The sequence below is a fragment of the Lemur catta genome, chromosome 5 (genome assembly GCF_020740605.2).
Source record: "Lemur catta isolate mLemCat1 chromosome 5, mLemCat1.pri, whole genome shotgun sequence".
NCBI classification, from domain to species: Eukaryota; Metazoa; Chordata; class Mammalia; order Primates; family Lemuridae; genus Lemur; species Lemur catta.
The window spans coordinates 112,002,773-112,023,076 of record NC_059132.1 but is presented as its reverse complement, the minus strand read 5'-3'; the positions used below and the strand labels follow the sequence as shown (position 1 = coordinate 112,023,076).

General features: G+C 48.7%; 1 protein-coding gene and 1 long non-coding RNA gene across 6 annotated transcripts in view; one reads left to right on the top strand and one right to left on the bottom strand.

Annotated features, from left to right (window-relative positions):
- PALLD (palladin, cytoskeletal associated protein) overlaps positions 1-20,304 on the top strand; it is a 196,832-nt gene that overhangs the window by 119,589 nt on the left and 56,939 nt on the right. The window lies entirely within an intron of this gene.
- LOC123638710 lies at positions 17,702-20,222 on the bottom strand. Of its 4 annotated transcripts, none has more exons than XR_006735460.1 (5): positions 19,117-20,222; positions 18,712-18,929; positions 18,322-18,507; positions 17,967-18,017; positions 17,702-17,820 (listed from the first exon to the last, which is right to left on the bottom strand). It is a non-coding gene; the product is annotated as an uncharacterized LOC123638710 (long non-coding RNA). The 4 variants fall into 4 exon arrangements; XR_006735459.1 differs by having other exon boundaries at positions 18,322-18,929; positions 19,117-19,243; positions 19,479-20,217; XR_006735458.1 differs by having other exon boundaries at positions 18,322-18,929; positions 19,117-19,555; positions 19,966-20,215.

Here is a 20,304-nt window from a genome sequence, read left to right as displayed (position 1 = left end):
AGGTTTTCAGCCCTAGAGACCCCTTCAAGATTGCACTGATTCAAGGGATTTTTTTTTTTTTAAATAGGGAAGGCCTGTATCAGATTTCATCAGAATAAAGAATTGGAGGTGGTAGATGAGAAAGGTTTCGTCCAAACAGTTTCGATGGCTGGAGGGCAGTGGCCCATTCTAGAAAGCACAGAACCAAAGGGGAAGTCAGGGAAGGAGGGACACCACGTGGAAACTGGTGGCATGGACCGAGTTCTGCCCAGCCCCGTGGACGAAAAGCACAGATTTCTTCCTGAGCGGTAAACCGCAGCTGCCTTACTGGCTGTGTGCTTCAGCTCACCATAATTGGTAACACAAGCCGTTCCGGTCAGGTGAGCCCCTCTTCCCCGTGTGTGCTGGACGGCGACCGCGGGGAAGCCACCGAGGCGCGGGGGACCGAGGTCGGCGCTGCGTGTCCCGCCGCCTGCGCTGGCAGCTGCCCGAGCTCCGCCATGGCCCGCTAAGGTGGCCGTTTTCACTCTGGCGCAGACTGCCGCAAGGCTGAGGGCTCGCTGGAGGGACAAGGCTTCCTCCTGAGGGAGCAGCTGCCGCTGGCTGACAAGCTGTGTCCGCCAGAAGAAATGAGCAACAACCGTCTTCTGGTTTCTGTTGGCAAAAACTTTGCATTTTTTTTTTTTTTGGTCATATAGAAGTGTTAAAAATAGATTTCTAAGAAGATGCACAAAACCAAGGGAAAGAAGTAGACACTAGAGTTTTACCAACCAGAGGGAGAGAGGAGGCTAGCCTTTGCCAAGCAGCTGTGACCGGCCTGGCCCTCGGGTCCCCGCGTGCGCTCGGGGCAGGCCGGCCGCGGTTCCCCATCCAGACAGACGGGAAGTACCGCTGGGCCACACATAAGACTCTTAAGCTCGACGTTAATATTCATGACGTTTATGATGCCTCTGTGAAACTGTCACCTCCTGAGGAGCAGGCAAGGCCGGGCGCGGTGGCTCACGCCTGTAATCCCAGAGCTTTGGGAGGCCGAGGCGGGAGGATCGCTGGAGGCCAGGAGTTGGAGGAGTAGGCAGCCCTCAGCCCTGGGATGGGCCGCATTCTGAGTGTGGATTTGCTGGGAACTCTTTCATTGAAACCATGTCACAGTTAGAGGTTGGGTTCCCAGGGCAGCCTAGAAATCACAGCCGCAGTATTCCGCTGTATTAATAGTACCATAGAACCAAGCCGCTATATATAACATGGTTTTTATGGGAAAATGCACTCAGAGCTCCAACTTGAGTTTTTTATGGTTTATAATCCCAGGGACAGTGGCAAAAGTGACCCCTGCCTTCTCTTTTTTTTCCATTTAAACCCTGGAGGGAAAATAAAGGTGTGCAAGATACATTTCCTTTCCTACTCCCCTCATGCTAACAGAGACCCCCCCCCCAGGACTACAGAGCTGTGGGGAGGGGGATCCTGCCTGCAGGTGGCTTTGTGGCAGCAGAGGAAAGAGAAGAGGGGGAAGAGGGCACAGGTAAGAGGGAAGAAGTGAGGTCTGGGTGTCAGTCACCCATGGGTGCTGTTTGGATGGCTGGTTGATGTGAGCCGCCCATTGACTGACGTTGCCTTACTAAACACAGTTGTTACTGCAGAACCTAGACCTTAACACTAGCTACCTAGTTGTATGTTTAAAGTCAGGGTTAGGTTTAAATGGAATCTTCAATAATAGAAGAAAAGGAAACATATAGCCATCTTATTTTTCTTTTTGATACCAGTCTACTAAATTTCCCAAACCAATACCTATTCGGGGCTAGAGAGACTCAAGGTGAACTTGGATGCTGATGTATAGATTATAAGCCTCTAATTAATCCTAGAATAGGTACCATTTGTTAAGTACTTCAAATCAGAAAATGTGCTAAAATGTTTAACATGCCTTATGTCATTTAATCCTCACCACAGTCCCATGTAGTGAGTACTGGCAGCACCACCATCTTAAAAATGATCAAAGTGAGATTTTTGAGAGGGTAAGTAATTTGCCCTGAGTCACACAGATCAGAAATGGCAGTTCTGGGCTGGGCATGGTAGCTCATACCTGTAATCCCAGCACTTCGGGAAGCCAAGGCAGGAGCACCGCTTGAGGGCAGGAATTCAAGGCTAAGCTGGGCAACAGAGCAAGACCCCATCTCTACAAAAAATAAAAGAATTAGCCAGGCATGGTGGTACATGCCTGTAGTCCTAGCTACATGGGCGGCCGAGGCAGGAGCCCAGGAGTTGGAGGCTGCACTGAGCTATGATCCGTACCACTGCACTGCAGTCTGGATGATAAAGCAAAACCCTGTCTCAAAAAAAAAAAAAAAAAAAGCAGGCTGGGACCTCATTAACTCAACTCAACAAATATTTTTGAGCAAGTCCTATGCCATAGGCACTGTGTTGGACTCTGGGAATAAAGCAATGAACTAAATGGACAAATATGCAAAAATCCTTGCCCTTGTGGAGCGTGATAGGAGACGAACCATAAACAAAATAAACTAAACGTTTAGTGCTTCAGAGGAGTTCTATGCTTGGGAAAAAATAAAGCCAGGGAGGAGGATAAGGAGTATCAGGTGGGGGATGCAATTTAGGGAGACAGAGGGGACAGCCAAAGGGTGGCTGGGAGTCAGAACAAGTCCAGGGGTATCTATGCGCTTGTTCCTCCCAGCAAACCATTTTATTTTGTGACTGCAGATGTTTAAGTACATGCCATCCTCATCAGTCACTACAGATACTCCAGCCAGGGACCGGGGAGGTGTCCAAGAACAACAAAGGGCTTGACCTTTTATATGCAAAGGTCAGGAAAGAGGGGACAGTCGCTGGAGGGACAGCCTGGAGAAGCCAGGATCTGGGGCGCAAGCAGAGGGCACAGGGAGGGTTCTGCTGGGGTCCTGTTTTCGGGGCAGAGGCAGGGTCTGTGGGCACACGCGGGGCTGGGAGGAAGCAGCAGTGGAGCTGGTGGGGGTTCGCTGCTGCTCGCCTCTGTGTTATCAGTGCCGTGGAGTGTGGCCATCGGCTGCAGGAGCATCAGAGGGCAGTTGGGGAGAGATGGGAACAGTAGCCGGGGACAAAGGGGGCCTGAATTTAGCTGTGAAATGTGCACTCAGGATCTGCCCAGCTCGAACTCCGGCTCTCACATCCGCAGTGTATGGGAGCTCAGAATTCCGTGATCTGGTTCACTTCTCGAGGGACGAGCTTATGATTGTCGCCTTGCTCTGTCACTCAGAGCAGAGCCCTGCACCAAGTCCACGTGTGGTTCGTGCTTATTGAGTAACAGCCACAGCAAACCTACACACTTGTCTAGAAATTCCATTTACAGTTCTCTCTAATTGTCACATCTTTCTCTTCCTTCTCTGAAATGTCTGGTGCTTATAGTCATAAGACAGCACTTGTATACCCGTTTATTGTGTTGCTAATTATTTAATTGAGTTAATCCCATCTCCCTAATGGATTGAGTGTTAGATTATGAAAGAATTCTTAATTGTATGTTCTATTGTATTATTCCCCAAGGGCTACCTAAAGCAACCTCATTCCTGCCAGATTATGCCTTTGTTGAGGGCAGCGAAGATACCTTCTACTTCTGTTTTATGACTGCTTGTTGGCTAGTGCCTGGTGAGGGCACAGTGAGCTGGAAAACGGGAAAACCAGTTGCAGCGGTTAGAATCCGGGAGGGAATAGCTACCAGTGATCTCAGCTAAGTTAGTGGTGAAGGAAGGATTGAGGTGGGTGGAGTCCGAGGATAGTTAGAAGCTGGTGGTGCTGGGCGTGTGGGGGTGGGGGGCGTGGTCCAGGGCAGCTCCCAGGGGTGCCAGGCAGTGGGTGGGCTGCCATTCTGCCATTCCTGGGGAGACGGGGGAGGGAGCAGCTCGGAGGGAGGTGGGTTCAGTTGGGGACACCCCAAGTGGGGAGGGGTCCCGGGAACAATGAGATACCTTAGCCTGGCATCCTGGGAGGAGATCCGACTTGGGAATTGTCACCACAGGTGGTAGTTAAAGCCTGGGGAGAAGGCATTTGCCCCCACAGAGAGCATTAAGTGAGGAAGTTGGGCTCTCAGTGTCTGAGGGTTGAGTACAGAGATCCTGTCATTTGGGTAAACTCTGCTGTCGTCTGCAAAATCTGCCCAGTGACAGAATGTTGAAGTGAAGCATATTCCAGTAAAACCACAAATGAATTGATTCAAAACTGGAGTTGGAAAAATTTTTGGTTTTTCTTGGTAAAGCCTCATTTTCTACTTGTCTTCATAACTATAAATGGGCATATTTGTATAGAAGGTGACATGGGGATTTTTTTAAAAAAATATTTTTTTGGCTCCTTACGAGGAGACGGAATGAATCCACATGTACTCCATGCATCTCTCACATCACACCGTGGGGTTACGTAACGTAGAATGTCTGAGGCCACACTGTCCACACCAGCGGCTATAAATCTGTCCAGGCAAGTGAGGGCAAGATACCCAGGGACAGCAGATAAGTTGGACCTCGCCTCTCCAGGGGGAAGTTTTATTTGCAAGAGAGAGTAGTACATCAGGATTTGCAAATTTCTTTGAAGAGCAAACAAAAAAAAAAAAATCATCTAGCGATAGATGGCAGTTGTCCAAGTCCACGATGACTCCTTGGCCCTTCTTTATACACAACCAGCCAGAGTTGTCAGTTTCCAAACACAGAAAATTATACCGTTTAATATCAGTTCGTCCTCTGCTTTTGCAGAACTATCCAGCGGTGTGGTGGACGCTCAGTGCAGCCGTCATACGTGTGAGGCTGCCAGACCTTTACTCGGGTCAACTCTTTGCCTCCGGGTACAGATGAATGACGCAGTCTGACCACTCACTTGAAAAGGTTATCTGGAATTATTTTATACTTAGAGATTTTTAAAAGCCTACATTTGGACCCCTCACAAGCACATCAAGGTTGAGATGTCTGCAGTCCAGTGCTATGTGAGGGGAAAGTTCCATTTGTTTAAAAATAGAAGGACGTTTGCTGCTTCCCGCGCGGGGAGCTCGGTGGGGCAGTCCAGATTTTTAAAAATTGAAGTTTGTGAAGGTTGGGACTTCCCAAGCTGCACTTCCTGCAGGACCTGGACCTCCTGAGTCTGGTTTTCTTTTATGCGGTGCAGGGTGGTGGTTCCGCCTGGAAACGTGCACCGAGGGCAGCTGTAGGGTTTTCTGAGAGCTTCAGAAAACACGGGGCAGATCTGGCAGCCAGACTGCGAGCACTGATGGCAAGTGCAGGAGGAAAGTCTTTGGACACCAGTTTACTGGGAAAGTCATTGCCATGGGAGCGTGTGGTTGGGTCCCGAGGGAGGAACACAGTGGCACTTTCCGCAGCCTGGCCACCTGCCCCGGGCTGGCTGCTGAGCAGAAAGGCAGCGATGGCTTTGAGCAGACACCTTGGCCATGGAGTGGCAGTCGCTGCGTCCCTTCCGCATCTCTGTGAGGTCTGTAGCTCCGGGGAAGCTCACTGTGGCTTCTACAGCTCTGCTTGGAGCTCAGTTTCCCTGTGTGTTTCCTTTATAACCCTATCATTCTGATTTTGTCTACTTACCAAGCCAAGTACAAATCTGACAATGAAAGAGGAGATTCACCTTGGACTCCTGCATGTTTGCTCAGTGTCATGTGGCTCTAGTTGTTCATTGTGCTGTAGTGTCCACGTAAATCTGTAATTAGGACACATTTCAAAATCACACTGATGGTGAACGGTTTCATAGCCTACGTGGTACCACAGTTATTCGTTGATGATGCTTTGAATAAACAGTAATTATGCAGCATCCACAGAGTGATACAGCTACGCTGTTACTGTTCAGTCGTTCAGAGAATTGGCCCAGAACGCCAGGACGGAGCATCCTGAAGCCAGTGGGGGGGCCGGTGGCCCTGCTGGGATCTTGGGTGTGGTCTGTCTCACCTCGGGTTTTTGGATTTGCTTCCGACCTCCGAGGCAATGTGCTCGTTTCATTCACTCTGGGTGTGGTTTACAGATTCCGAGTCCTTTCTGCAGTGTTCATTAAAATTAAAAAAAAAGAGAAACTATTTCGGTTTTTATTGGCGACACTGAAATTGCTAGTCAGGAAACTCTGACATTCCACTCCTCAGCAGTCTGATTAAAGGTCAGAGTGTCACGAAACCACAGGATGCGGCTGAACACATGGGCCGTCCTCTGGCAGGATCGGCGCACACCTGGTGCCTGCCTCAGCCTCCCAGAGGTCTGTGTCTCGGTGTCTCCGTCTCGGTTAATGGTGCAGTAAAGTGCAGGGTGTGTCAGTGACTTGCAGGCCTCTCGCTTAGTGCTGCCGCCTTTTGTGTTCTGAACTAGCTGGGGACAGGCCTGTCACCCAGGTCCCTGTTCTGACGGCTGCGGGTTCTCATTCAGGCCATGCATGGCCGGCGTCTCCTCCCGGACAGCCCACCTTGCCGCTGGGTCTGTGTCCCGCTCTTGAAGCGAGGAGACCAGCCGAGGAGCTCGGGGCTCTTCGCAGCTTCGCTGTCCCCACCCTGGAAGGAGGGTTGGGAGGCATCCCGTCCAGTTCTGTCGCTGGCACGTCCTCTTTTTGCTCTCTTGGAGTTTGGTTAAAGCCTTTTAGATGTTGATGACTTTATGGAATATGGTTCCCTCCTCCTGGAGAAGTAGAAAGATGACTCTCAGACATCCGTGAGTGCTGCGTTCTGGTTAAAATTATAAGCATGGTCAGTCAAACTATATTAGAAATAAAAGCTGCTCAAAAATCCCAAGTGCCCATTACCCAAAAAGGGACGACAGAGGTGTTCCGACCGCTGTGTAGTCGTATGTATGTCAGGGTGTACAAAGGCCAGGGACATTCCCGGTGTCCCTCACCGAACTGGCCGGGAAGTGTGATTACTAGGCTTTTGCCAGAAAGGAATTCTGGCAGGAAGGTTTATCAGTAGTGGGCCACGGAACATAAATAAAAGACTTCCCTGCAAACCTTTTGGGATTTGTTATGCTAATTTCTGTTTCTGGAGGCAATACCCTTTGGATGTTCTGCAATTTGGGAAACGGGATGATTAATGAACTGGTGCAACCTCTTGTCGAGGGGACAGGAGGAAGTTTGGCTCCTGTCATAGACTCCACCTGGGCAGGGGTTTGTCTTCTCTGTTTAGCTCAAGTTAGAAAAGTTTACATAGTTTAAATGAAGAGTATTTTAAACTTACATTTGATTGTCAGTGACCTCAGGTAGTTCTTGGACCTCGGGATACACAAATTGGGTGCAGTACTCGCGTGTCGGAAGAGTGCCGTCCACACCGTGCTGCCGTCGTGGTCACAGCCCGTTGTTCCAGGTGACGGTGCTGTGCTCAGGACGTCTTCCTCCCTGGCGTCCACACGGTTGTTAGGAGGAAAAAGTCTCCCCCTTATCTTGTGTTTTTGATGTGTACATTAGTAAATTCTTCTGCTATTTTAACAGGCGAGGAGTTCATCACATGAGTCAGAGGCTTTCCGTATTAGGCTTTCTGGAGACGTGGTGATCACATGAGGCATTTGGGAAACACGGAGACTCGCTGAATGCAGAGGCTTCTGTGGGGTGAGCAGGGCAAGGAATTCAGTCCAGTGATGTCATCCAAGGCTGGCAAGCCCGTGCCCGAAAGACTGGCAGCGGCTCGCCCACACTGAGCCACCTGAGACGTTTCCTGGGCTGGAAACAATGTTACGGAAACTGAACTTCCCTGCCAGACGTGCCACGCCTCGCCGGGGCAGGGGCACGGCTTTCAGCACGTCTAACAGGAACGTTAGCGAAGGTGGAGAAGGGATCGGTGATGCTTGCGTTGTAGCCGACCAGAGAAGGGGAATGTGCATGTCCTTCTCTTGGCCATTAAACGTGATGCTTTTGCAGTGTCATCTGCTGTGAATCCCTACCCGGGAGGAAGGTGGCGCATCTGGCTGTGCGAGTCAAAGAGCTTTGACAAGGAGTTTGCTTTTTGTTTTGTTTTGTCTTGGGCACATTCCTCTAGAAAACAATAACTAGGTCACATTTAAAAAATTTAAAAACCATGATAGAATGTGCCCAGAAATAAAGGCTGCACTTGATTGACCTTTCTCGACCCAAGTCCGAATGAATTGCTTTATTCATTTATTCAATAAATATTTAATGGTACTGTTAATACCCACACATGTGCACACACACATATAGAAGGAAAAGAAAAAAACAAGCTTTGAGAAGTTAAATAATTTGCTGATTTCAGAGTGGCTGAGCAGCACAAAGCTGACCTAGAGCTTTTCTTGCTCTAAGTCTCAGCCTCTCCTCAAAAGTTACGTGTCCATAGTCTTCTCATTTTATCTCAGATTTATTAGAATATATGAGGTGAAAAAAAGTTGTGCAACAGGAAATTGGACAGTAACATCCCACAGTGTATCTTCCCTGCCAACTTCCTAAAGGATGAATTCCAAATATTAAAAAGTTATTATTTAAGACATACTTGGAAGTCTTTCCAAATGCTTTAAAAAGCTAGCAAACAAATCCAGTATGATTCATTTACTCAGCAAACATTTATTCAGTGTGTTCTATGCTCAGCATTCCCCTGAATGAATAAGACGCTGACCAGGGCCCCTGGTTTAGGGCAGGGAAGGGAAGAGCCCAGATGCAGAATGGATTGATCAGTTCCGGGGGTGAAAAAGATACAAAAGTCCTCAGAGGGGAGGGAGTGACCGGCTTTGCCCAGGGGAGTCGGCAGAAGCTTCAGGAGAGAACCCAGACCGACGGTAGAGAGGTTTGGTGAAGGCTGGAGCCCGGTGGAGAGGCAGCCAGGCTGGGGGTGTGGCTGGGGAGGCGCCAGGTGGAGGAGGTGAGACGCTTTGCCGGCCACACCCAGCGCCACAGCAAACATGAAAATAGTGCAGGGAACAGTCACAGATTGATCAATATATTTCCTGTCTCTGTCATTTGAGAGATCCTTCTGGATGCTTTGACAAGGAACGTTAGGACCTACTCATCAAATCGTATTAACACGTTTCTTTTTCCCTAAGAGCACCTGTTTAGGTTACGGTCAGCCCTCCCTGCGGCAGTTTCCACATCCTTGGATTCAACCAACTGCAGATAAACAATACTAGGAAAAAAATAACAACGCAACAATAAAAATAATACAAATTTTAAAATACAGTATGACAGCTATTTACATAGTATTTACATTGTGTCAGGTATTACAGGTAGTCTAGAGACGGTCTGAAGTGTGCAGGAGGATGTGTGTGGGTCACATGCAGACAGTACGGCGTGTTACCATGTACAAGGGACGGCAGCTACATCCATGTGGGTCTCGGAACCAGTCCCCTGTGGGTACCGAGGGACACCTGTACCTGTGAGACAGGTGGTTATGAATTTAAAAGACTCCAAAATCATAGAAATTTGTGTGAATAGTAAAATTTATTCATACAAAGAACTTGGCTAGTCAGGACTCAAAAAGTATGGGCAGGAAGCAAAGCCGTGGTTTTAAATAATAAGGTGATGTGTGCTTCCTAAGAGCTTGGAAGGGGTTTGTCTTAAGCCGTCTTTTTGCCAGTGTTTACACCTTCGATTTAAGAAGCCCCCTTTTTAGTTGTTAGTGAAAATCTCTCAGAGGTGTCACAGCTTCTACATTTCTGTGGTCTGAGTAAGTGAGGCCCCTCCTCCTGTAGTTTGAATAGTAAGCAGTTGTTCTAGATCCCTCTTTGCTCCTTTCTCTTCTTTCCCGTACTGAATGCCTTTGGCCATTTCATTACCAGATTTTCTCCTCTAATGTGAGTTCAGTTATGTCCATGTACATACTAACTTGTACTCCTGTTCCGTTCCACACCCACCGCACACTTCGCTGTTTTCATTCTTCCGTGTAAGATTTAGAACAGAAAACGTGTTAAAGTGTTCCACAGATCCGCTCTGTACAGCCAAGATGAAAGTTCGAGTTTGTGTGTCATTCGTTTTCTCATGTTTGCTTTTATGGCTTGGATAACTGCAGGCCAAATATGTCCCTTCAACGTGTAATTTAAGCACTGTAGGTACCTGGTGATGATCATCAACTCAAGGCTGTAAACAATACGTAAGGCATCAGTGTCAACACCAGTAACATCTGATCAACAGAGTTCCCTTTGTAAGTTGAGAAAGGCATGGAGGTATCTGGCAGTTGCTGTATCTGAGTCTCAAACATCTACTGTGTGAGGCAGAGTAGGTGTGGGACAGGAGAGGTACCTGTCATGCGGAATTTTGCGGCTTGCTTTCTACAGGTGACCCTGCTAAAGAGCCTGCAGGTCCTGGTGGTGAGGTGGGACAGAAAAGTGATTTATTACAGTGATAGGGTGACTCAGTATCATTTAGACTCATCTAACTCACAGCTCAGACTAAGACAGTGGTCCTCGAGTTGCAGGTTTGTTACAGGAATTGCAGGCACTGTGGGACGCGGTGGCTCTGCGAGCGTGGTGTGGCCCTGCCGCAGTGTCAGCCTCTCCCCTCTGCAGGAGGAAGCAGTGTACACTTTCATCTATGGTTAGCAGAATTACCAAGAAAACAGTGTGAATTTGAACATGTCAGGACCAGAACAAAACAGTTTTAATACTTGCAAAACAAGAGAAGACTTGAAATTATGGACTAACTGAAACGGGAGTAGAACTCAAAGCTGTACCCATCGCCCACCCACCCCCCCATCTTCCATTCTGGTTTTTAAAGCTCTTAATTGAATTGGACACTCATTTGAAAAAAGATTGGAAAGGATTATCTATTCTTCTTTTTCAGATAAAGATAAGGTCATAAGATCTCTTTGAGGGCAATTTAACTGTACCCATTAAAATTTAAAATTCACAGATCATTAGACCCAACACAGAAAACTCAGAACCAGTCTACGGTACAAGTTGTACAAGGATCTTCACTGCTACTCTGTCCGTGCTAGTGCACGCTTGAAGAGAACATGCCTGTCACTGGGGAGGAACAGCACATCTGCTGTGGAATATCACAAGGCCATGAAAAAGCATGAAGCCTTCGTGTACTGTCTGGGAAGGGTATTTATGATATGTTGAAAGATAAACGATCATGAAGGAAAATGTGCATATGCTTGATCCAGTTTTTGTGAACAGAGGCCCACACACATAAAAACATGGGTGTTACGTGTATTTATATTTGCATAGTAAGGTTTCTGGAAGGAGTTCCAAAATTGTAATAGTGGCTTTCCTTGGGGAGTGGGATAGTGTGAGGATTGTGGTTATGGGGGAAATCTTTCACGTTATTGTCCTGCTGCTTTTATTTTCTTATCCTTGAATTTCCCACAGTGAACATTTATTCCTCTGGAAAAAAATTAGGAAGAAACTAAGTCCCAGGAATATGGCGAGACAGCTCATTAGCCGTAGAACTCACTCTCACACCTCCTGTGTCCCAGTCAGTGTTATTCAGGGTTATTTTTCACCTTATAACAGACTTACTCACAATTTTAAAGCTAGAAACAGAGCCCAGAGGGCTCAGTGACGGTGAGTTTGTGTGACTCAGAGGCTGAGGCCCCCGTCCTCGTGGTCCATGCTGGGAACGGGCTGCAGCCCAGCACCTGTGCCCCACAACTCAGACACGGGCTACTTGGCAATTTTTTTCTCTTAAAAGACAGCTTCTCACACCATCACTGATAAAATGATTTGAAGAAAATGTAAAACACTCATATGAAGGGAGACAATACTGAAAGCAAAAGAGGATAACTGCAAACTCAGAACTCTGCTGATTTGAGTTCTGAGCTGTAAATACTGGCAGAATTCACACCTTAACTGTAGAATGTACTTTCCTTCTGTGTCTTGAATAGTTGACAGGAAGGCTGAGATTGGCAAAGGGTATTTCACACTGACTAAGTATCCTGAATCAGAGTCTTCTGCAGAGTAATAAGGAGATGCAGCTTGGTGAATATACTTCATTTTTAAACTTTATCAATGCCAATAGCTACTTGGAGCTCTTATATCAGGAAAGAAACAATCTTAAGACAACGCATTCTCCACAGTTTTGTGGTGTGATTAACTTCCGAGTTCACTGCAGACACAAATGAACTTTCCCTAAAATGCGGTGAAGGAGTACTGATTACAGTCAGTAAAGGTGGGAGGAGGCTATTTTGCAACTCTTCCTGCCGGCTGGGAGAATTTTTTGCCTTAAAGCAGAATATACTGATTCAGTCCTTACCACGAGGCCACTGACATCAGAACATAAATTAGTCCTAGTGCACTGCAAATTCTTGAACGTACTCATGTTCCAAATGGCTGCAACAGTTGACTTTGCCTTTAACTTTCCTTGGCAACCGATAGCATCAGAGGACGAGATAAGCTGGCCCTGGAGAGCTGAGCTGTAATGGGTTCCAGACCTCTGCTGCCCGTTGTGCAAGACCAGCTTTCTTTTCAAGAGTCGGGGTTATGCTAAGTGTTGGGATGTTGTGTTGTTTGCTTTTCGGAGAAGCCAGATCAGATTTTCTTCAGTGCATCAACTCCAGCAGGAGAGGGCTGCATTCTAAGGTGCCGTCTGTAATGCTCTGGCAGACTAAGTTGTGGGAGAGAAAGGAAGAGACCGTGTGTATTTTGGCCTGTGGGTGTTTCTGTAGTAACAATATATTCATTGACAAATCTGGAGAGAATTTAATGTCTGCTTTTCTGAAGTCTGAATTGAGTTCTCCAGTGGATTCGGAGACCTTGAGAAGGTTTTCAGTATAAAACTACATTTAATGTTCGTATTTTATCAGTATCAAAAGAAAGTGAAAGGAGACTAAAGTTCTTACATTAGACTCTGACATTCATAATCTCACCTAAACGTAACGAGGAACCGCGTGGGTAGGTGGTGTGTCCCCGTTTCTAAAGCGGAGAGCGAGGAAGCCCGGCAGGGTGGTGGGTGTGTCGGGGCTCGACCTCGCTGCCGACTGCAGAGGGAGGGGGAGAAGGCAAGGCCAGCCCCAGCCTGTCCCCAGGCCACCTCCGTGAGAGGAGAGATCGTCCTCTGGCTATGTTTATTCTGTTTTATTATGTATGCTTAGGAACGAATTTGCTAGACTTCAGTGTGAACGAATGCACTCCTGACTGGTTGTTCAATGTATTTGTTTAATTTAGAAAAGCCATAAACTCCCTAATGCCCCCTCATACTTGACGAATACTAACAAACGAAGGCACAAAGGCTCCGTCTCCAAGCAGGCCAGGTTCCTGTGAGCATGTGGCCAGGAGACCTCATTTGCCTGGTCCTAATGCCAGTGACCTGCAGGCCTGCGTCGGCCCTTCTGCACCCGCTCCCGGAGAGAACCACGCCCTTCCCGCACCCTGACCCCCACCAAGAATTTAGAAGATAAGAGGAAAACACTTCCCTGGCTAGAAAGTGGTTTGTCTTTAATATGTTGTGTCTGGGCCTGCACTACCAGCAGCCCTTGCAAAAGTCCTCTAAACAATTCCTCACACTGCACACCCTTTGAGAAGCCTGGAAACCAGTCTACTGTGGGGAAAGTCAGTCTCCTTTTGTCACTTATACGATTTCTGATGACGCAGATTTCTGATGTGATGTGCTCTCCTAGGCTCAGAGGTAGCCAAGTGTTGTACAGAACACGCACTTCTCACTGCTGCTTAGCAGGGCGTCCCCAGCCCCTACCTGGTGCCTGGCGCGCCCCGGGCAGGCGAGACAACGCGATGAATGAATGAGTGTGTCCCACGCACCTTGGGGGCGGCCGTCTGCCAGGCTGGCGGCATGAGCACGGCTCCTACAGTCTGTCCTGGTCTTTGTCCCAGTTCTGTCCTCTCTCCCCATCCTCCCTGCGCCTCTCCGGCCTGCGGGTCGTTTGTTCTCTGCTGTGGAGACTGGGGCTCCGTGGTCCTGCTTATGTTTATTTTCTCCATCGCTAGAATGTGTCTCTCCCCATAGCCACGTAAATCAGACGTGGCCTGAATATGTAACATGGAAGAAAGAGGCAGGATAAAGCTATCTGGTGAATTAATCGGACAATGGTCCAGTCTCTTGTGGGTGTTTGCATTCCTTTCAAACCTGTGCCCATTGAAAGACTCATACCTTAGCACTTTAGTAAGATATCCATCAGAAACCATTAATGCTAGAAGTTTTTAAAAAAATTGACTCCTTTCCCCCCATCCGATAAGCATGTAGTTGATGAAAACTCTAAACAGTGGCCCTGCCCACCAGAACGATGTGGTGTTGAGCCAGTGACTACACGTCAGGACCCCTGGGACGCAGCCAGGTCTCCTGGAACGCAGAGGCAGAGAAAGAGGAGTCCAGAGAGCCAGGTCCTGGGGCACATGCCGCGTGCACGCCGGGCTGCAGCCCCTGCTGTCGGGGGCATTTGGAAGCCACCCGCCCTGCAGAGTGAGTCAGAGACAGGGAAGCCACCAAGAATGGCTGGGGGCACAGCACACCCTGCCCTGTGCCACCTGACTAGAAATGCCAGCGGTCTCTCACCAGACACACAGTGCTGCTCGAATGTAAGGCTAAATAAATTATATGGTAAAGAGATATAGACCGGATCCAGCTGTGCCCTAATGCAGTCAGACATTGACTCCTGTTTTAGGCCCTGTGGTGCGTGCCGGCACGTAGTAAAAGCTCAGTCAGTATTTGTTAAATTCACTGCGGGGGTGGGCAAGAGGGCCAAATAAAAAGAAAGTTAGTATTACCTAACAAGAGTTTGTAATTGCTCTTTAAGTTGAATTTTCGGTTCTTTTGCAGGAGGCATTACACTTGCCTTCAGCCATGATAATTAGATTTATTCTGTTTTGTGGGCTTTTAGATTGTTTAAGTGGCTACTATTTCTCCTAATCCCCTATAAAGCTTTCTAGGTGTGTTATCAGGAAACATATGTACCGTGTTTAGAATATTTATGTTTGATGTCAGCGGGTAGTGGGACTCTGAGCTGGAATCGCCGTTTCTTCTGCCTCAGTTTTTGTTAATATTAATTTTTCACTCACTGGTAAGCTTTGCAAAAATGTCAAGCTTTTTAGGATTAATATAATGAGTTTTCATAACTTTCTCGCCATTTTGGGGAAAACTCGAGACCACAGTGCTGTCCCTGTAAGGCAAAGCTGCACCCAGCTGGTGAGAGGTGGGAACTCGAGTTGAGACACCGCACCTGAGCAAATCGAACCTGCGGCCCTCACACTGCAGCGTTTCTCAAGAGCACAATCGCTGGCTCTTCCCGTGTGTGCACGGAGAGTGTTTTCTATAGAAACTTTGGCCTTAAAACAAATCTGGTGCAGGTTATTTTACGGGCAACCAAAATGAATCCAGAAAGGCCCCAGGTGCTCCGCCCGCCGCCATCACCCCTCTTGCCAGGGCAGCACCGCTCCTGGTCCTCGCTGTGCCAGGGCGGGCGAAGGCCCTCAAGGGTCCACGTGCGAATGATCAGAGACCAGACCCAAGGTGTCTAGCGAGTGGTCTTGGGGCAGATGCTGTGAAAGCTGTGCTGGGACCCATGGGGGCAGCAAACTGTGGGACTTGTGCAGTTTGGAGGCGCCAGGAAGGGCCTCTGCTTGGGAGGTGAGGCTGGAACTGGCGGCTGATGGGTGGACGGGAGACGGGCGGGCGCTGCTCAGAAGGGAGGGGCCGGAACTGTAGGGAGGAAAGGGGGAGGAGAGAAGGAGCCCGCTGGGCTGGTTAAGGAATTTGGAAGTTATCCCAAGAGAGGGCAGAAGCTATTGGAGGCAGAAGTCAGAGGGAGTCACAAGATCAGGGGTGGGCTTTGACCCTGGAGGAGAGCGGCATGGGGGAGTGTGCAGGAGGGGAGGGCGGGCTCGGTGGGCTTTAGGTGAAGTGGGGGCAGGACCCGGCCGGGCTGACTCCCAGGTTCTGGCCTGGGAAGCAGGATCAGTGAGGTGCATTGGCCAAGGAGGAGAGAGGATTCCAGCAGCTGCTGATAGCACAGCTCCGTGCCCAGTACTGTTCTCATTTCACCTCCACAACAGCCTACTAAGTAGGTTCTATTATCCCATTACACAGATGAGAAAACTGTGGTACAGAAAGAGCAACTTGTCCAGAATCACAGAGTAAATGTTAGTTGCTGTGGCCCCGTTCTACTCATTGATGGGTCATTCATTCGTGAACTGTGTGCTAAGCTTCAGATAATACATGGGTGAACAAAACAGGGGTGGGTCCTGCCCTGGCCATGCCTGTTGCCTGCTGGGAGAGGCAGACAGTAAACAAACAAGCAAGCAGCTCCTCTTGCGTGGACAAGCTGGTCGGGATGGTCTAGGGTCCTTAGACTGAAGTGTTAGAATTCTAGCTCTTGCATAAATTTTGGATAGATGTATAGGAAGAAAAATACACATTACTGACTAAGCCAAAAAAATGTTTCCCAGATGTTCCCTGAGGTTGCACAGGCATCCCCAGTGAGTGAGGTCAGACCCAGGCCCCTCGCCCGTTTCACAGGTGGGGAGGCTGAGGGTCCGAGAAGGGACGGCAGCGCAGTGGGGGTCTCCTACCGCCCCTGGGCAGGAGGGGTAGGAAGGGGCCCACGTCTGCCTGCCCCTGTGCGGGTCGAGTCCTAGCTCCCGTTCTCTCTATATATAGCAAGGAGCTTACATAAGAGTGTTATTAAAAAAAGGACGACAGGGAGGAAAAGAGAATGCCAGCTGAATTTTTTCCACTCAAGCTCATTTTTAACAGATGTGTTTTCTCTGCTTCCACAATGACAGTGTACCGGGGCATGGTGCCCCAGGTGCTCGTGGAACTGCACGACATGACCTGTGGCAGATACACCCTACTTGGGCCTGTGGTTTGATTTCATGTCACCCTCCCATTCGCCCTGAGGTCTGTGGAACAGGGGCTGGGAAGGAGGAGGTGATTTAGACTAAATTCACAACGTATTTGGGGTAATGTTGGAAAGGAATGTTCTAAGCTCAGCAAGGTGGGTGATTAACATATAGCTGTTCGGTCTGTCTTAAGATAAATACATTAGATGGGATAAGAAAGCTGTAATTTATAAAATCACAAACTATAATCTCTTATACGCTGTAATACAAAAGTGATACATAACTTTTGTTGAATTTGTAAGTCAGTTTATCTATGTTACGTGACCTTGACCATGTAACAGTAAGGGGATGGCTGCGTGTTGTCTTCCCAGGACAGGTGGTTCTCCTGTTATCCTGGAGTCCCATCCAGCTCCACACTGGTCCCGGGGGCAAGGGTCCATGTTGGGACAGATAATACTCAGCATGACCCTGTAAGTAAACAGCCAGCACTGACGGCTTCCTCAAGCATTGCTCTACACACTTTATATGTAATAACTCGTTTCACCTTCACAGCCTGGGAGGTAAATGCCATTATAGTTTGACCCCCATTTTAAGGATGAAGAAACAGGTTCAGAAAGGTTAAGTGATCAGGGACACGCAGCCGGTAAACAATAGTGTCAGAAACTTAAACACGGCAATCTAACCCCATAGCCTGCGTGCCTTTCACTCCTAATGGGTAAGCAGTGAGTGAGGAAAACCCCCAGGGGACGGGGGTTCTGTCGGGACTGGAAGGGCCTTGAGTCCCGGCGTGGAGTCGCCCTCCCGGTTTGCCAGTGTGGACGGTGAGGGCCGTCCACAGTCCAGTACCGAACGCAAGAAATTCAGGTACATTTGTTTTTCTTTCTTTTGGAAAAATTATACTTTGGACTGTTAGAACTGTCCTCTTACTCTCCAGACCAGCCTGCCTGCCCTCCACGGCCCTTCCTCACCATCCACACTGTCCTGAACGGTGCGGTGGGTTAACCTGTTTGGTGGCCAAGGTGGAAGAGGAGAAAGGGGGGGTCTGTAACAGAACCTTCGCCGTTGCAGCTCAGGGTGGGTTGGTTGTAGATTATTCGCTTCAGAAGGTGGCGTCAGCTCCACTGGGAACTTCAGATTCAGAACATTTTCCCCCAACTCTTGCTTGTTTCTCATGAGAATAGTCCTTATGTCAAGACGAGAGAAAGGGGAAATGCCAAGTAGAATCAGCAAACTGAGGAATAAGCCCAGTTCTACCCAGGGAAAGGCAGTGTTGAAGGAAGAGGTTTGCTCTGAATTTTATTGTAAACATACTAACTTGGTAAATCTTACCTTTCATAGGGAGATGCCTAGGTCAGTGAACAGGTCAATATGGTGATAGTTCTGAGCAAAAAAAAAAAAAAAAAAAAAAAGAACCTAAAGTTGTCTAACAAATTAGACATTAGGAGGAAACTCCAGTGTGTTTCGGAGGGAGGGGCCAGCACCGTCTTAGCTTTGTCAGCGTGTGACCCTCTGAAGACCCATCCCATGCAGAAGCCTGTGCTCAGAGCCAGGATTGCGATAATGACAAATCGAGAATCTGGAATTTCTGCTTCCTCTGCCTGTTCTCCACAACACAAGCATGTGTCAAAAAGGTTTAGGAAGAGCAAAAATTTGGAGAACACTCAACATGCTTTCCTAAACATACCTGCTTTGGGAACATCGAGTGTGCCATCTTGATGCCTCGTAGCGTCACTAGAAAGGACGATGTCCTTGTTCAGGTGAGCCTGTGCCACACACGGTGCTCCTGACACCCGGCAGTCCCCACCTGCAGTTACTCCTTGAGAATTAGACTGATTATTTAGGGCAGAATTTCAGGTTTGAAGAAGTCTTCCTAGTGAGGAAGCGTGATGTGATGTCATGCTCGTGGAGGGGTCGGGTCCCCTCTGTTTGTTTGCTTGTGCCGTCGAGTTCCCGGATACTGCCGCAAGGCCACTGACCGAATTTAGCCAGGCTAAGTTTTACGCTCATCAGTACTAAGTTTTTCTAGGCATTGTGCGTTTATAAAGCATAAATAATGCTTTCATTAAAATGTTACCTTTGAGTATGAAGAAAGTGTCTGGGATACTGGTCTCCGGGTCAAAGGTACGTAGGTACGTTAACGAGACACCTTGGCTGAGAGGACCAGGGTGGCTTTGCCAACAGCTGGCGCCTACAGGCTTTCCCAGAAGGAGATGCGGTGTGCTTGAGAGCCGTGTTTCTGCCCAATCTGGATCCACTCCCATCCCTTCAGCCTCCTCTAAATGTAACGATAGGCTGTGCATATTAAGACATAAGCATATTTATAAATCAGAGGAAAAATTAAATTTGGGGCCTTATTTAACATAGGACCTTGGCTTTGTAATTGGTCATCCCCTCCTTTTGTTGACATGTTGCAACATTTTTGCTCTATGACCTGATCCAAGGCTTGCGCTGTATTTCCCGTGAGAAAACCCAAACGCACCTGCACCCCAAAGCCTGCTGTCTTCTGCCGTCACTCCGGCTCTTCAGAGGTCACGGCTGCTTCCCCGTGCTCGGCTGGCATCTGTGTCCACCACGGCCTTGTAGTGTGAGCTGAGTGGGCTAAGCCTCTGTGGAAACAGGGTCCCCTCCTCACGCCGGGAAGAGCGTGCACGAAAGGTGCCCCAGCCATGCCCACCGTGTGTGCGTCCTGAGGAGACTGGGACAGTTTGAGAAAGGCAATCTTAGGATCATTTGACATTACTTGCTGGGAGGTCAGCAAAGAAGGGAGAAAACGAGTAAGAAGCTAGAGGACGGCTTTTGGCCACTGCCATGGACAGATACATCCCCCCTGTCCCGTAATACCTGCCCCCAGAGACCAAGTCCCTCCAGCCCAGGGCTCTGCAGGGTGAGTCCTGCTCAGGGCGGCATCCAGCGAGTATCTGAGTGGACAGACAGACACCAACCCTGGTGAGAAGTGTGGGAACGTTCAGAGCCAGGCCTCTGGGGACCCTCAGGCAGAAATGCGACGTGAACTGCCACACATGCAGTTTGTATCTTCTACTAGTCGCATTAAAAAGGGAAAAGAAGTGAAATTAATTTTAATAATATATGTAACCCAGTATAGTTAAAATATCATTTTAACATGTAAGTAAGATAAAAATTAGTACAGAGATCATTTCACATTATGGTTTTGAACTAAATTTTCAAACTCCAGTGGGTGTTTCACACGAACAGCACGTCGAGATTTGGACCAACCACGGTTCAGGGCTCGGTCCCCGCGTGGGGAGCGGCGCCCTTGCTGGGACAGAGCAGGTCCCGAGGGTGCGGATCAGGTACGTGGATCGGGTACCTGCAGGCCTTACCGCAGGGACTCTGAAGGGTCGTCTCCCTCCCACCCCGGAGACTGCTACCGAGTCCAAATGCAGACCGACGACAGCGACGCCCCTGCAGTCCCGGTGCTGGGGACGGGTTGTTGAGCGCCCGCTGGGCCTGGGTCCCAAACCACAGCCGGGACTGGACAGAAGTCCCCTCTGCAAGGCACTGACTCCTGGGCAGGGCGGTCAGGCAGAAAGTTTGAAGAGACAGACGCATGCAGTGATTTCAGCAGTAAGTGCTGTGGAGTAAATAAAACAAGATGATGAGTCGGAGAGATGGGAGCACTGTTCTCATTCACTTGGGCGTTTGGGAA